General features: G+C 40.8%; 1 protein-coding gene across 1 annotated transcript in view; it reads left to right on the top strand.

Moving 5' to 3' along the window:
* Positions 1-377: 377 nt before the first annotated feature.
* The window catches only part of LOC149527837 (guanylyl cyclase 1), a 247,302-nt gene continuing 241,167 nt past the window's right edge, over positions 378-6,512 (top strand). Inside the window, exon 1 of the mRNA XM_089812105.1 lies at positions 378-934. The gene's annotated coding sequence lies outside the window, so the exon portion shown is untranslated. The remainder of the gene's footprint in view (positions 935-6,512) is intronic.

Below are 6,512 nucleotides of genomic sequence, written 5' to 3'. Positions count from 1 at the left end.
ATAATGTTTATTTATATATTCTTTTACTATTTTAATTAATATATATTATTGTAGTTATATAATTCAATAATATACTAATTATACTCATAATTTAATTTAATTTAATACTATAATATTATATTTTTAATTACTATTTATTTATTATTTTATTATATTTAATACATTATATTTTAATCAAAATCTACTTCAATCAACCATAAAATTACGAAGATGTCCTTGTTATAAATATCTAAATATCCGTAATCTTTAGCATTAATTATCAATTATAAATATCTAAATATCTGTAATCTTTAGCATTAATTATCAATTATAAATATCTAAATATCCGTAATCTTTAGCATTAATTATCAATTTTCAGTGAAGAAGAAAGAGACTAGTTAACCAGAACTCTACAGCGAGATTAGTACCTTAGCCTAATGGACGTGATTAAAATCATATATGCATTACTAAAAAGCTTATTGGAGCGGCGAAAGAACCGTCAATAGCAAGTTTCAAAGTCTTAGTGCAACCTGGCGCAATATAAGAGGACTGCCTACAGCCCTAGATGAGACTCTGTTCAGTGTACGAGATTCCAGATTTGGATATTCGGGTTGATAGTTTCTGTTTCATTCTTCCCGAGTTGGGTACACAGATTCCAGATTGTGAAGAAAGTTCAAAACAGTAGAAGGGTAAGATCGACGAAGGCAATTATTTAGCTTTTGACCAGGGTCCCAGCGAATCCAAAAATATTGGTTACCCAATTATAGCTGTATCATATATATATTGAAACTCAATTCGGTGCTGAGCATTGTCTGTAAAAGGAAATCTGTAGGTGCATATTTTTAATTTGTAATTAAGGGACAAAAGGGCTGCTTCTGGATTAAGCCGAGTGTTTGCGTGCGTCATCGGGCTACCATTTTGGAAGCCGCAATGCACATACGAATTCTTAATCAAGGTTAGTTTTTTATGTCAGTGACATTGATAATTTTCATTTTCTCTATCACGCTATAACTATCATCTACGTATTCGAAAGGGCTGTTATGGTAGCCGTCCAATGAGCCTTTTTACATGATACGAGGCCTAGTAACTTGTAAAACATTAAACCTTTAGATTTAAAATTGATTCCTTTCAAACTACAAAACAATTTCATCGTTTTGCTGGATTCTAAAGGGTGCAATATCTGCCCCAGTTAAAAGTGGAAATGTTTAGACTTGGAAATTCATTCTTGTAAGGTGGCGATGCCCTGTTGTGGTATTTGCTAGTGTGTGGTCATGAATACTGGGAGCAGGGGAACGGGCAGGAAAATAAAGCCAACATTGCGAGCGCCTTTAATGGGCTGTGAGGCTTCAAGGATCTACTTCTATCCTTACACGGGTCTAATTAGCTTTACTAAATCTCATTGTCAGAAGCAAAAATCCTCTCAAGTAACCCTACATCACGTACACTAGACAATATAACTATTACTGGACATAAAGTGTTTTAAGGAGTTACTCATACAGAAACTTAACATTTCTTCTCATCGTTATCAAACTCTTAATGATAAAATGGATATTATGTATCTTTTGAATCACTACCTCTGAGGTATTAAAAAAAGCTATCATCCTACAAGGCATCTTCTTTTTAAATTATTACCTCCAAGCTGGAAATCTTCAGAAAGAGTTAAAACCTTCATTTCTTTTGATACCTTATCTTCCACATTCCAAACTTTCTTCTTTTTCGGGTTGAATTCTCAGACTAATCTTTTGTTCTCTTCTGTTCTTCTAAAATGTTTTCCCTTATTGAAAATAAAGGAGATCCATGCATCTATCTTGATCTGCACTCCTCTTCTTAGCATAAACTCTTCTCCATAATTTTAGTACCACTGCCTCCTGCAACACTTAACTTGGATCCAACCTCATAGGAAAACTTCGTCTATCTTATTTGAAGTTACATGTGGCGAGCTAATGTGAGGGTTTAATCTTGCTAAAAATAAGGAATGCAGACTCAATTTTAAGATTTACTTCCTCGTATGCAGTATTCTCTTACTATAAAATCTCCTTTGACTCAGCTTGAGACTCTTTTTAACTACTTTGTATCTTTTTCTTTTCGTTGGGTACTCTATATTAAGAAAAAAGCTATGAAGGTTTTTGAGTTGTATGGACAATTACTCAATATTGCAGTGACCCTTGCAAAGGGTTTCACCTCTTTATATATATTTGGATAGGTGTAACCGACATTTTAAAAGTAACACTTGCCCACAAACTTAAAAGATAATAATCACAAAATATTAAAATAGTAACAATATTACCATGGAAGTCACTAATGAATGATTGATTTTAATGACATTCATGAGACCAAAGATGGAAGTCACAGAGATGAATATACCAGAAGACTGTTTCCAAACTTCAACACCTAAGCAATAATGCATGAGCCCAAGGTTAGTCATATCAAAAGACTGGCATAAGTGTTGTTTGATTCCCTGAATCAAAGATGCTGAACTGCCAGTGATGATCAGATCATCCACATAGATAACCAGAAGGATGATGTCACTGTCAGTAGTCTTGATGTACAGATTTGAGTCTGAAGAACTCCTCTTGAAGCCTTGATCACTGAGGTACGTATCAATCTTCATGTACCATGCCCGAAGGGCCTGCTTCAAACCATAGAGAGCTTTTACCAATCTGAGAACCTGATGGTCTTTACCAGCAACCTTGAAACCAGGAGGCTGCGTCATGTAGACCTCTTCATGGAGATCACCATTCAGGAAAGCACTCTTTACGTCCATCTGATGGACCTTCTAGCCAAACTGTGCTGCCATGGCTAAGACTAATCTGATGGTGCTCATCTTTGCAGTAGGAGCAAAGGTCTCCTCATAATCAATGCCCTGACGCTGAGAAAAGCCCTTTGCCACTAAACGAGCTTTGTACTTATCCAAAGTACCATCTGATTTGTATTTGATTTTGTAGACCCATTTGCAGCTAATGGGTTTCTTCCCTGGGGGAAGATCAGAAAGGACCCAAGTGTTGTTCTTCAGCAGGCTCTGGTGTTTAGATTGCATGGCCTGTTCCCACTCTGGAATTCCTTTAGCCTCAGAATATGTTTGAGGTTCAAACACACTGTGAATGTTGGCCATAAGAGCAAACTTAACAGAATCTATAGTTTTGCTCTTTTTTCGAGTAGTTCTCCCATCAATGAGCTCATCATCATGAAGATCAGCAAGTGTCTTAGCCCACCACTTAGGCCGGAGAGGAGAAGGACCAACAGTAGTACTAGGAGATGCTTGATCAGCAGGATCCTGATCAGAAGAATCTGGATCAAACTCAGGTGAAGCATCTTCAAAACGAGGTGATCCTGCAGGAGAAGCCGGAGGTGGCTGTACAGGTATCACTGGCAGGACTGGAGCTGTAGGAGCTACTGGAGCCCTCCCATCAGGTGGACCTAATGGAAGCCGAACTCCCAAATCATGAACCTGCATAGGCTGGTTTGCTGGATCAGGAACAGGAGAAACAGGCATGAATGGTCCTCGCTGCTCATCAAAGACTACATCGCGGCTGTATATGAGACGAGATGTCTCAACATCAATAAGGCAGTAGGCTTTGTGAAGACTGCTATATCCAGCAAGCATCAGTTTCTGACTCTTGGCATCCAACTTGGTGCGTGAAGCATCAGGGATCCAAACAAAAGCAAGAGAGCCAAAAACCTTCAGGTGACTGATTCTGGGCTTGCGAGCTGACCAGTCCTCTTCCGGAGTTTTACCTTTGACCGCCACTGTGGGTGACCGGTTCAACAGATAAACTGGAGTGTTAACTGCTTCTGCCCGAAAAGGCTTCGGAACATGTCTGTGTTCGAGCATGGAACGAGCCATCTCGGTGATTGTCCTGTTCCGACGTTTAACTACACTGTTCTGTTGTGGTGTGTGGGGTGTGGTGAACTGGCGTTGGATGCCATGTGTATCCAAGAAGCTGGAGAAAACATTAGAACAAAATTCTCCCCCATTGTCTGATCTAAGAGTAATAATAGATTTCCCAGACTTTTTCAACTAAGGGTTTAAACTTCTGAAATACAATAAATGCACCGGATTTCTTTTTAAGGAAATACACCCACATTTTTCTACTGAAATCATCTACAAACAACAGAAAATACCTGTACCCAAGAACAGAAGGAGTGGCCATAGGGCTGCAGATATCAGCATGAACAAGCTGAAGTACTTGAGAAGCTCCCCAAGAATCGCCACTGGGGAAAGGTGTGCGATGTTGCTTCCCAGCCTGACATGCGTCACAAACTCCAAGGTGTTGGGTTTGAATCTCTGGCAAACCAAGAACAAGCTCATCCCGAGCAAGTTGTGAGAGATAATGCACATTTAAGTGCCCATATCGCTGATGCCAAAGTGTGCTGATGGAAGATCGCCGAGAAGCCATAGCTAAGTCCTGAGAATCACCAGAATCAGTAAGTCTGAAAAGACCATGATCCTCAAGACCAACTGCAATAGTAGACTTAGTCGCCCGATCAGTGATGGTGCACTGATGTGAACTGAAGGTGACTGCCAAGTGTGGAGAATGTTGCAGCAACTGACTGACCGAGAGTAGATTTAGTTCCATCCCTGGAACGTAGTACACATCAAGGAATATGAGCTTCCTCCCAACAGACTGAATTTGAATGTTGCCTTTACCAACAACCGTGTACTCTTCTCCACCACCAAAGATAACAAAATCTGAATAAGGCTGGTAGTCAGTAAACCAGTCTCTGCGATGAGTGAAATGTCGAGAGGCACCTGAATCAATGTACCAGGCAGATGACTGTACATGATCTGCGGGTCTTTTAGCCATGAAGGCATAAAAGGCAGATTCCACCTGCTCAGTGTGCTCTGCACTGTTTGCTTTGGGTTGCGAACCTGATTGCTTAGATTGGGCAGCTAAGCGTTTTCGACGTGCAACCTTCATGTGACCATACTTGTGGCAATAGTTGCATTGAATGTTCTTCTTTTTGGTACCATCGGATGCTGGAGTAGAAGACTTCTGTTGAGATGGTTGCTGAAACTTGCCCTTATCCTTCTGAAAGGATTTCGCAACAAAGGCTTGCTCAGTGAAGGTGGAACTGGAGCTGCTACCGAACTGTTGTTTCCACCGATCTTGCTGAAGTAGCAGGGTGCAGAGATCAGTGAACTTTAGATCAACACCAGTAGATGTGATGTTGAGAGTCTCGATAAAATGCTCATAGGAATTTGGTAAACTCTGAAGAGTGATTACCACAATATCCTCTTCCTCCATCTTGCGACCGATGGCAAGTAACTGATCACGGATTTCCTGAATCCGATTCAGGTGTGCCTGGAGCGAGGTGCGCTCATCGATGACAATAGAAAACAGTGTTTTTTTAGAAAGAAGGCTCTGCTCTTGTCGGAAGTCTCATGAAGACCTTTTAGATGTGTCCAGATTTCGGCCGCTATCTTGCCGGATGGAATCTGAGAAAGCTGGTCATCAGCTACGGACCTAGTTACCGGATTCGTGCCTTAACCCTCGGATCCGGATTCGGGTCCGATTCGGATCCGGATCCGCGTATGGATCCTTGAGGATCCGGGCAGGATCCTTAGTCCTGCCTGTGGATCCGTCAGGATCCCTGGATTAAGGATCCTGCCCGGATCCTCAAGGATCCACGCGCGGATCCACGTGAATCCACGGCAAGGTCAAAAAAAATTTGCAAAAAAGTGGGAATTGTAGTTTCATATTTTAGCCTGCCAACATTTTCAACCACCAACACCTCTTTTAGCAGTCAATTTTGTGTCGACTCCAAACACTGACACAAAGCACTTTCAATATGGTATCAATGTGACTTTCATTCTGGAAAGAGAAGGCAGGACCGTTGACATAGACTGACAGCAGCTGCTGGTGTTACTGGTACATAGACTGACAACAGCTGCTGGTGTTACTGGTACTGTTGACTGTAATGGCTGGAAGGACTGTCAAAGGCTTTGTCCAGTCATTTCTGGAAGAATTTTTTTAGCAAGTATGTTAACCTTATTGATCTTCATCTTCCCATTGGTGCTGAGTCAGACAGCACTTGCTATCTTCAACATTTGGGAACCACTGCAAATGAATTTGTATTGAACAAGCGTCCTAATGCAAGATCATTATAATGCATATATATATATATATATATGCACGAATCCTCCACGAATCATAATTGGAAAAAAAAAAAATCCCCGAATCCATGGATCGGATCCTGTGCCCGAATCGGTAACTAAGGCTACGGAGAGTTTGAGAAGCATTACTGCCTCTCAATTGTTCAGATCCCATGTATCTTGATCAGGACCCGGAGAAGTCGGACGCTGCTTAACACCCAGAACAAGTTGATCGGTGTTTCGATATTCGAAGATTGCGATGATGCGCTGCTTCCAGGTTCCATAATTGCGACCATTGAATTTGGAATTATGCTCGAGCAGAATATTTGTCAGAGATGCCATGGCACGTTTTTCAATGAAAAACTGTGAAAATCTGTGAAGGCACGTTCTTCGAGGCAAAAATACGGAAGACCCAGAAGAATCAGAGAATGACCCAAAA

The sequence above is a fragment of the Cupressus sempervirens genome, unplaced genomic scaffold (genome assembly GCF_028749045.1).
Source record: "Cupressus sempervirens isolate cs-2001-9-10 unplaced genomic scaffold, ASM2874904v1 CseChr00s100002_03, whole genome shotgun sequence".
NCBI lineage: Eukaryota > Viridiplantae > Streptophyta > Pinopsida > Cupressales > Cupressaceae > Cupressus > Cupressus sempervirens.
Note: the sequence above shows the minus strand (reverse complement) of the source record. Positions and strands in the feature narration are given on the sequence as shown.